This window comes from Canis aureus, chromosome 22 (assembly GCF_053574225.1).
Source record: "Canis aureus isolate CA01 chromosome 22, VMU_Caureus_v.1.0, whole genome shotgun sequence".
Lineage (NCBI taxonomy): Eukaryota > Metazoa > Chordata > Mammalia > Carnivora > Canidae > Canis > Canis aureus.
Genome location: NC_135632.1, coordinates 50,245,975 through 50,256,597, shown reverse-complemented (window position 1 = coordinate 50,256,597; position 10,623 = coordinate 50,245,975).

Below are 10,623 nucleotides of genomic sequence, written 5' to 3'. Positions count from 1 at the left end.
TGCGAGCACCCGCAGGGGCCCTGAACCTGGGCGCGCAGGTCGGATGGCGGGGCGGGGGCCCAGGAGGACGTCCCCCTTCCTTGACGCATCTGGCTCCTCACCTAGCTCTTATCCACGTCCCTTCCCCCTTCCGGCTGTTTCTGGGCCTGGTGGTGGCCCTGAGAGAACGCTTGGGAATGGAGAGGCCGTCGTAGGTGGCAGAATGCGGGAAGGGTTGGTTTTTCTTTACAGTTAATTTATTTGTCCTTTTCATTCCACCCCCTGCCGGGCGTTTGGTGTCAGCAAGAAACACAGTCCTCGGAGCAGGTGGTCGGGCCTCGACCGGCCACAGCCGCGCACACGAGCGGGGGCGGGGGCGCGGGGGGCGCGGGGGCGCGGGGGCCGCGCGGGGCGGGGTAGCGGGGCGGGGGCGCGGGGGGCGCGGGGGCCGCGGGGGGCGCGGGGTAGCGGGGCGGGGGGGGCGCGGGGGGCGCGGGGCGGGGGCGCGCGCATTGTTTCCGCGTCCCTCGGGTCCCGGCGTGCGTACGGGGTGGGCGCGCTCCCAGCCCCCGCCGGAGGGGCGCTGCTCGGCCTCGACCCGAGGGAGCAGGTGCTGTGGCCGCGCTGGGTCCGGAGGAGGGAGTGAGTGAGGCAGGGAGGTTAAGCCTACCGGCGGGCGGGCCTCGCACCAGCGTGGCTTCTGGAACCTGCATCTTACCCGCTCCCTACTTGTTTTTGTTTTTTTTTTTTTAATTTTTATTTATTTATGAGAGTCACACACACACACACACACACACACACACACACACACACACACAGAGGCAGAGACACAGGCAGAGGGAGAAGCAGGCTCCATGCACCGGGAGCCCGACGTGGGATTCGATCCCGGGTCTCCAGGATCGCGCCCCGGGCCAAAGGCAGGCGCCAAACCGCTGCGCCACCCAGGGATCCCCGCTCCCTACTTGTTGAACGCGGGAGCCCTCAGACTCCTGTTTGAACGTCGTGGGTGAAGGGACCCTTGTCTCTTGCCTGCGCCTAAAACACCATTTAGTTCATCTGAACCCTGGGGCTGCTCCCTCAGGCCCAGAAGGCCTCGAAGTAATGGACTTTGGCTGGGCCACGTGGAATCTCTTGACGCTTGATCAATAAAGGCCACCGGTCATTTTAAACTGACTGGTAGCGTCTTTTATTCTAATTGTGATAATATTCGTAGTTTAACGAATTTGGTTCTCGGTTCCTCATTTATTATTTTCCTCTTAGTGATGCACAGTATTGGGAAAATATAGGAAAACCCAAAAGAGAAACGGAAAGTCCCCTGTAATCTCAGCGCCCCCATACCATATGTAGTTGAAAATCCTTCCAGTCATTTTTCTATGCAGATATGTTGTGATAAATTAAAACTGACTTATTAAAAATTTTAAAACAGTATCAATGTACATTCTGTTTTATACTTTTTAATATTTAACACTTCATCATGAACATTTCCTGATCAAATATTCTCCTACAACTCTTTTTTAATGACTGCACAGTATTTCATTGCATGATTTTGCCATACTTTAATCACTAGCTTTATATTTTTGTTAGTTTTGTTATTATAAATGGTGAACATTAGAATGCAATAGTCTTTAATACACCATGACCACTCCCTTAGGACAAATGGCTAGCAGTGGAGCTGCCCCTCAAAGAACATCATGCTTTTAAAGGGGTAACATACAGGGACACCTGGGTGGCTCACTGGTTGAACATCTGCCTTTGTCTCAGGGCGTGATCCCGGGATCCTGGGATCCAGTCCTGTCAGGCTCAGGCTCCCCACAGGGAGCCTGCTTCTCCCTCTGCCTGTGTCTCTGCCTCTCTCAGTGTGTCTCATGAATAAATAAATAAAATCTTTTTTTTTTTAAAAAAGGGTTCACATACTTTCCAGAAAGGAGGTCTCAGTCCACACACCTCTAGGAAGAGTGTACATGTCCATATTTCTCCCCATTTTGGGTGTCATTGCTCAAGAGAATCTGTATTAACAAACAAGTGACACCCTTAAAGAAAAAAAATACCTAGGTAATGTTGTTGGAATATGCTGGATTTCAAGAGAAAGACTTTATATTATTGCAGATTTTAAAAACATTTGGGAAATTTCATTTATTCAGATGCTCCCCTGACTGAATGGGACTCTGCAAAGGATATGGTAAAATAGGGACATTTTAGAGAAAGAAACTCGCAAAGTTAATTCTTATATCATCAGGCAGGGAGACAGATGCTGTCTATAAACTGAAAAAGGAACTATTAATTGCTTCTTTTGCTGGGCCTTTGCTCCCTGGCAACTTATCCATTGTCAGGTCTAAAAACATTGAAGGTGCTGCGTGCCGCAGAGCTAGTGCAGAAATATATTCAAGGCAGCAAACCTGGGCAATTAGAGGTTTCTGTTCATCTCCTCCCCCACCCCCCAGCCTTTCATTTTACCAGCTCCCCCTCCCCCCATATCAGCAAGTTGGAGTGACAAATATTTAAAGTCAGCTTGTCACGCATGAGCAGCACAGCTGTGTGAATGACTGATTTTCTTGACATTCTGAACAGCTTTGTGTGTGCCTGTGGAGACCTGCAGACCCTCAAACCCGATGCCATCTGACTTATAAGACGCTGTGGTTTTGGTATCTGAGGCAACCATGGGAGTCTAGGCAGGTGGTGTTTCATGACCAGGAAATGAACAGACCTACAGTTGCAGACATTTTTGGAATATATGTGTTTGTTGCAATGACCTCTAGGTGGATTTCTGCAGTGACAAAGAAGAGGCTTTTAGGGTGTGGTTTAAATTCCTTGCAAGGCTTGCTCTCAAATCACTTTGCCTAATGGGCTGGAGACCGTGTGTATCCTTAGCAAATTTGAGAAAGGCACTTGGACCCGACTGGTCTTTTTCCCCCCCACTCAGCATTGCAGCAAGAGTAACAGATGCCTGTTTAGGGAAGGCATGTTCCCTTTTTATATGCAAACCTTGTTGCTAAAAATTCTCTTTTAGATGAATTATTAAACCCAATTTATAAAATAAGGACAGTACAGATTTCCTCTTGAAGTATTCTTTCCCTTTGATATGTGATACACATGTCTGCAGGTGGAGAAAAGCAGAGAGAATATGAGATGCCGGGTAGGGATGGGAGGAAGAAGATACGAGTAAGTACAGGCCATTTTAGCATCTCAGAAATTCCCTGAATGCTTGGACCCCTTGGGGTACATTTGGAATTCTTTAACCATCATACAGAAATGCACAGAAACATAATTATTTTTGTAAACCTAGATTTCTCCTTATAGGTCTAATATATATTTTAAGAATATTTAACATATCAAAATTCCTATAAGAAACAGTAGAGTCTTTGGGAACAGTGTTTGCATCATTCAGGTAGGTGCTTTCAGGACAGAGTAAATTACTCTTTTTTATTCAAGGGGAGGGATTTTTGTGTTGATCTTGAAGGAGAGTCAGCAGGAAAACTGCTGAAGGAGTTGAGTAGATATGAAGCTTCAGAGAGATGTTGGTCACCCCTGGGAATTCTGAGATAGGGGAGACCTGGGTGTTCACCTGGTCCTGGTCATTTAGGTTATAAACCAAATGTGACATATAAACTGCCCCCCCTTTGATATCTTCAGTAACATCTATACTTTCTAAAAGCATAAAAACTTTTGCTAATTAATATTCTTCTTACATTGTTTAGAACTGTGTCACAGAATTCATAACCCTTTCTGCAATGCAAAAAATTTTTTAGTGGGGAAGAGAGGCAGAGGCAGAGGGAGAGAGAGAGAATCTTAAGCAGGCTCCACACCCAGTGCAGAGCCCGGCGTGGGGCTCGATCTTGAAACCCTGAGATCATGACCTGAGCCAAAATCAAAATCAAGTCAGACATTTAACCAACTGAGCCACCCAGATGCTCCCATAAATCTTTATAGCAATTGTGAAAAAGAATTCAATCATGAAGTTGAAAGTCAGACCTTAATGCCAACCTTAGCTTCCGCCTCCCAGGCTAGCACTTCCTGCTCAGCATCATCAATGCAGGCACTTTGGTCCCAGGACCAGCAACATCACATGGGAGCCTGGTAGATGTAGTGAATCAGAGTCGGCTTTTTAACAAGATCCCCAGGTGATTCGGGTGCACCTTACAGTTTGCAAAGCACTGGTCTGCAGCACTTGTTCTGAACTCACTGCGCATTGGAATCCCTGGAAAGCGTCCCACACTCTAGTCCTGAGCCACACTCCCAGGGATTCTGGTTTAATTGCTTTGGGGAGGGAGGACCCCGAGACTCTGGATTTTTAAAGTCTCTCAGAGGATGGTAATGGTGTTTGATTACAATAGTGTTTGAAAACTGCTCAGAACGAAGTTATCTCAGAACACTTCCTTTTTCAAATTGTGTTGAAACCCAGACACCTTGTGAAGTACCTGGGCTGGACACAAAGTTTGCTGCCTCCACCAACCACAGCTCTTCCCCAGAGGTACTGCTCCCACCATCTAAAACTTCTGTGTAATAGATTTTCGCCCCAAGACTCAACAGAAGACAAGCCAATGGAAGACATTCAGAGGAGTTTCCAGGATCGTATCAGGGAGAAACTTAGCATATCTGACCCCAAATTGCTTCCATTTCTCTTGCTGCTGTGACCTGTGGATTAGAAACTCCCGCTTAGCCCTGCATGCAGGAGTGTTACAGCTAAGGTTTGCAGAAGCTGCTTTTTACCTGAAACCTACCGCACCTGAGGAGATAAGGAAGTACACACAGACGTGACCATACCACCTTAAAGGTTTGCAGGAACAACATGACCAGATTCCTATACACAAAGACCAACTGACCAAAGACACAGAGGTTATACCACCTTCCTGGGATGTCTGTAGATGTCGGTCACCTTCTGACTCCTCACCCCCTTCCCTGCCCTGTTGCCCCTCTTGCTAACATAAAAGAAGCTCAAATCTCAAGCTGGGGGAGATGGACCACTGGGATTGCTAGCTTTCCAAATAAAGTCGTTTCCTGCTCCCAGCACCTTGCTTCTCGACTTAACGGCCTGTCATGCAGCCAGTGGGAGGGGAAGGAGCTGGGACCCCTATACAGGGTCACTCTTTTCCCACATCTTGTCCCTTATCTTCTGCTCTTGCCCTTCCACCCCCAAGGCTGCCTGATGTGGTAGCTCAGGGCAAGGGCTCTGTGGTCAAATGGCCTAGGTCCACACCATAGCCGTGGGCCTTAGCAGATTACCTACTCACTAGTAGCCTGTGTTCCCCTCTCTGAGTGGTGTTGATAATAGTACCTACCTCGTGGGGTAGTGAGGATGGGTCTGAGAGAGAACGCACAGAAACTAGAACCAGGACTTGCATTCAAGCAATAAATAGGGCAGACACCCAGCATGACGAAGAGAAGGAAAATCCAATTAGCGCTCAGCTTTCTCTGCTGTTAAAAGCATGTACGGGGGATGCCAACAAGCAACATGCCCATTCATGCCACAGACACCCAGAAAAAGTCAGGAATCGAAGGACCAGGTATCTCTGAAAGTAAGGGTAAGTGGTAAGGCTGAGGAAGAGCATCGATAAGTCTGTGTGAAGGGCAGTCAAGTCCCTGCTCCACACAACCTGAGCTCTGCCCTTCCCTGCCCCAGCAAGAGCCTAGAGTTTTCCCCCTGGAGAAACCCACCCAGGGCAACTTCTGGTTTGGAGATGCCTGGCACAGCTGGGAAGGAGGTAAGGCCGAGCCAGAGATGAGAAGGAGTAAAATGCTGAGGTCTTACTCCTGCTTTGGTCCTCTATCCCTAGTGTGTTCCCAGAATACTGATTGCCAGTAAGAAACCAGAGAAAAAACAAAAATGCTGAATTTGGGAGAACCCTCTAAGGGAGTGAAGCCCTAGGTGGCAAGCCCATTCCCACTTAGAGTTTCCAGCCAACCTTGGATGTCACCGGTCTAATATAAAGAGACAAAGACCACAAGAAATACCAACAACGTGGGAAGGGGTATCAAAATAAACAAGAGAAGGAACAGAATAAACAGAGATAATGCCCCACCCTGGAGGCCAGAGAAGTCACGGCATCGGCATCAATAAGCTGAGTGTTCAGAAGACAATAAGGGTATTGAAAAAAACACACGACAAATAAAATGAAATAAAGAGGATGAGGCTAAGGACAAGGTCATCTCACAGAAAATGTGATAAAGAATACTTGGTAAAATAAGAGGTCCAATAGAAAATAAAATGTATTCCATGGAGATCAACAACAACAGAAACACCAAAAAAAGGGAGTAGAGAAGATTATCAGAAGCAATATTTTTAAATATCTCAGAACTAAAGAATATGCTTTTTCACACTGAAAGTGCCCAGCACATTGAATTTTTTTAAAAGGGGAAAGGGGTCCAGCTGAAGCACATTTTCATGAAATTTAAATATTTCAGAGGTTAAGAGCAGATCCTAAAAACCCCTCTGGGACAGTCAGGCACAGTCAGGGTGAGAAAAACAGATCCCATGCAAAGTGTTGGGGTCAGAGTGACATCAATCATCTCCGCAACATTGTAATCTAGAAAAAAAGGAAATGAGACTTTCAAAATGTTGAAGAAAATCTATTTCTGGTCTAGAATTCTATATAGTAGTCCCCCCTCATCTGCAGGAGATACATTCCCTAGACCCCCAGGGGCTGCCTGACATTGTGGATAATGCCAAACCCTGTATGTGCTATGTCTTTCCTATACATACGTCCCTGTGATGAAACAAATTGTAAAGTGGGCACAGTAAGAGAATAATAACAATAATAAAACAGAACAATTATAACAATCTATTGGAATAAAAGTTATGTGAATGTGGTCACTCTCAAAATATCTTATTGTATTTTATTGTAATGATGTGAGATGATAAAATAAATGCCTACCTGGTGAGACGAGGGGAGGTGAATGATGTAGGCACTGTGACATAGCATCAGGCTGCTCTTGACCTGACAGTACATCAGAAGGAGGATCATCTGCTTCTGGATTGCAGTTGACCATGGATAACTGTAACCACAAAAGGCAAAACTATGGATAAAGGGGGACTACTGTACCCAGTCAAGCAGCCATGGGTCGCCTCTGGATCCCAGAAGAGATTTGCTAAAATAGGGAATTAACAGAGAAAGAGGAATGCATAGGACCCAGAAAATGAATTCAACACAGAAGGAAGGCAGAGGGAATCCAGGGTTTGGTGAGTGAAGCCCTAGGACAACCACTGGGAAGCAAGGATAGGAAGAAGCCTCAGCCCAGACTGGAACAGGAGGAAGGACAGCTTCAAAATACAGATGGAACCAATGTGTTTGAATATATTTTTTTTTCTTTTATTATTTATTTATTCATAGAGACGCAGAGAGAGAGAGAGAGAAGCAGAGACACAGGCAGAGGGAGAAGCAGGCTCCATGCAGGGAGCCCCATGTGGGACTCGATCCAGGGTCTCCAGGATCACGCCCTGGGCTGCAGGCGGTGCTAAACCGCTGCGCCACCGGGGCTGCCCTGTGTTTGAATATATTGAGGAGAATTTTACATCTCCTCTGGAGAGTTTATGGGGAGAATAAGTGATGGATACCTGTAATTATGCTCTTGGGGGGAAAAAAGCCAATTATTAAGTCCAGAGAAAACAAAAGTCATATATGAAAGGAAATGTAGGGCAGCCCGGGTGGCTCAGTAGTTTAGCGCCGCCTTCAGCCCAGGGCCTAATCCTGGAGTCCTGGGATTGAGCCCCACATTAGGCTCCCTGCATGGAGCCTGCTTCTCCCTCTGCCTGTGTCTCTATCTCTCTCTCTCTCTCTGTGTCTCTCATGAATAAATAAATAAAATCTTTAAAAAAAAAAAAAAAGAAAGGAAATGTAATACTTTCCTGGAGCAGCTTGACCAATGTTTACTTAGTAAAAATAATACAGTCATGGAATATTTATTTAACAAAAACTGTGATATGAATACATGAGCAAGATGCAAGAGGGAAAGCAGATAAAGCAAAGGTATATATGCAAAACCTTCCTCACCCACAGCAGGAAGGCAGGAGATTATGTATAAAATGGGAAAATCAACACAATAGTATAAGCCTTTTGCTCAGACAAATGGAGGTAAATGAAACATCTATTTGCCAAGGAGTTGGATCTTGGGGTAGGAAGCATGGGAAGGGAAAAACTTTTTTTCTCACTTCCCTTCTAGTACTATTTGGCTTTTTATTTTTATTTTATTTTCTAAAGAGTATATTTATTTATTCATGAGAGTCACAGAGACAGAGAGAGAGGCAGAGACAGGCAGAGGGAGAAGCAGGCTCCATGCAGGGAGCCTGATGCAGGACTCGATCCGGGGACTCCAGGATCAGGCCCTGGGCTGAAGGCGGCACTAAACCTCTGAGCCACCTGGGCTGCCCCTATTTGGCTTTTTTAAACACATGTATGTTAATATGTCTAATACATTCCCATAGACAGAGGGGTTGAAAACAAACATTTATTGCTCACAGTTCTGGAGACTGAGTCCCTGGGTCCAGATGTGGGCTGATCTGGTTCTTGGTGAGGGCCCACTTCCCAGTTGGTGGATGGAGAGGGAAAGGGCAAGACATAAAATTCCTCCCCATCCTGGGGCCCATCCTTACGACCGCATCACCTCCTAGGACCTCCAGATACCTTCACATTTGGGTTTCGCCATATGAATCTGGGTGGACATAAGCATTCAGTCCTCACATCATTGCTGTGCTGGTTTCCTTGTGTTCTTGTGCTGCCTTTTGCCTTCACAGAGAAGGTCCTTTAGCACTGTGCTTAGCCAGAGACACTCACAGCACCTAGGAGACTTCAAGAATGTTTTCGGTGCTGCCTTAGTTATTGAAATAAATGACTGGCGTTTTAAAAAAGAAACCTATAGTTTTCACCTTATATAAACTAGGGATCCCTCTTTCATAGAAGAATTTTATGTGTGTGAAAAATCGGTATACCTTTTGGAGTATCCGCGTGGATGGATTAAAGGTTCTTCCATTGAAATAAATAGTTGGGGCTTTTTTGCAAAATACTTCTACCTTATGCCCGCCTGTTGGAGGGGAGAGGGCTATAAATTGATGATGTCAGGTGGTGGAGAGTTGTACCTGTAAGAGTGGATTGTTTTATGGAAATCAGTGAGAGGGCTGGTATTTTTCATCTGGGCCACCTAGGTGTGAATGGAGCACCACCTTGGATTCCAGACAGGGAAGGGTCTGGAGCCATGGGGAGGGTCTGGCAGTAAGTGCTGAGAATTTGCAGGGATCTGTGGAGGACGTGGGACCTGGCTCCTCACAGTGGCCTTGTGGGTCTGGTCCTCAAACTTCCATCTGGCGGGGAGGGGGAGCCCTACTGACATGGGGCTTATAGGGATTTCCCGTGGCTCTCTGTCTCTTTAGCAAGCCAGAGGGCTGTTTTCACCTCTGCAGAGAATAGGAGGTACTGGCACTGGGACACAGGACAGGCTTGCCTCCAAAAAAGCCCCTCTCAATGACCAAAGTATGCTTCTTGAAGTCATTTTCTCTCCCTCTTATTCCCATAAACAAGTGGAAGTTATAGGGCACCCAGCAGGGCACCCCTCTACACATCAGTTCAGATTCTCGTCGGCAGTGACTGAAAAAGCAAAAAGAATTTTTAAAAATAAGTTTTCTCGTCAGTCTGGCTCAATCCTGAGCAGCACTGTTCCGGCAGATGTGGGGAAGTCCTCTCACAGGCCAACTTGCTTTGTTCTGGAGGCAATTTGTACAGAAAGCAGCCAGCTCCCGATGCTTGAGGGCAGGGAGCCAGGCGCCATCCAGCCTGGGGCTGGGCGGCAGGTGGGCTGGGGGTGGGGGTGCAGTGTGCACAAGTGTGTGAGCTTGTGGCCGGGAGGTGTGGTGGGGAGAGATGGGACAGCAGGGATGGTGCTTAGGAGTGGACCCCAGCTTTCCAGGCCTGTTCTTTTTTTTTTTTTTTTTTTTTTTTTAACAAAGACTGATACATTCTGTCTTACCCATTCAGCCTCTTGTACGAAAATCCCAGCAAGATTCCACCAAATTTATTTTTAAAATACTTGTAATTTGAAGATGGGCTTCAGAAAGACTTTATGTTTGCAGTGGGGGTGATTGCAGATAATTTCTTTTTCAAAATGAACCCCTTGCCCTTTCTGCAGGGGAGAGAAGATGCTTCTCATGAAGAGAGCTGCCACAACGGGGGGCATTCATTCTCTATTAGCAACAGGATGATATGTTGTATTTTATGAGAAAAGTATAGATGGCTTAAGAAGGAACATGTTCCAGCCTGGTGTGCAGTTGCCACATGTCTGGAGGGGCTGCCGTGTGACAGCGTGGGCCCTAATTTTACGGACGGCATTCAGACAGAAAGTGTGTGTCCTGAGCTGAGAGCTTTACCACGGAGCGACTCTGCGCTTCCTACAGGAGGCTGCACAGGCCACAGAGGTACCGGAGGTGATTTGGGGTGGAACGTGGTGAGTACTTTTATTTTAAAAGTAAATTATTTTAATGTGTATGAGGAAGGTTAACACCAGCATATTAAGTCCACAATGACTTGGAGACATAAAATTCCCATAAAACAAATCATTTAGATTTGTAAGATGTGTTTAAGGATACACTGATTAAACAATACTCCGGGAGTGTGTCTCCCAGGGTTAGGAAGGAACCAGAGTCCTCCCTGATGGTCCCCATGA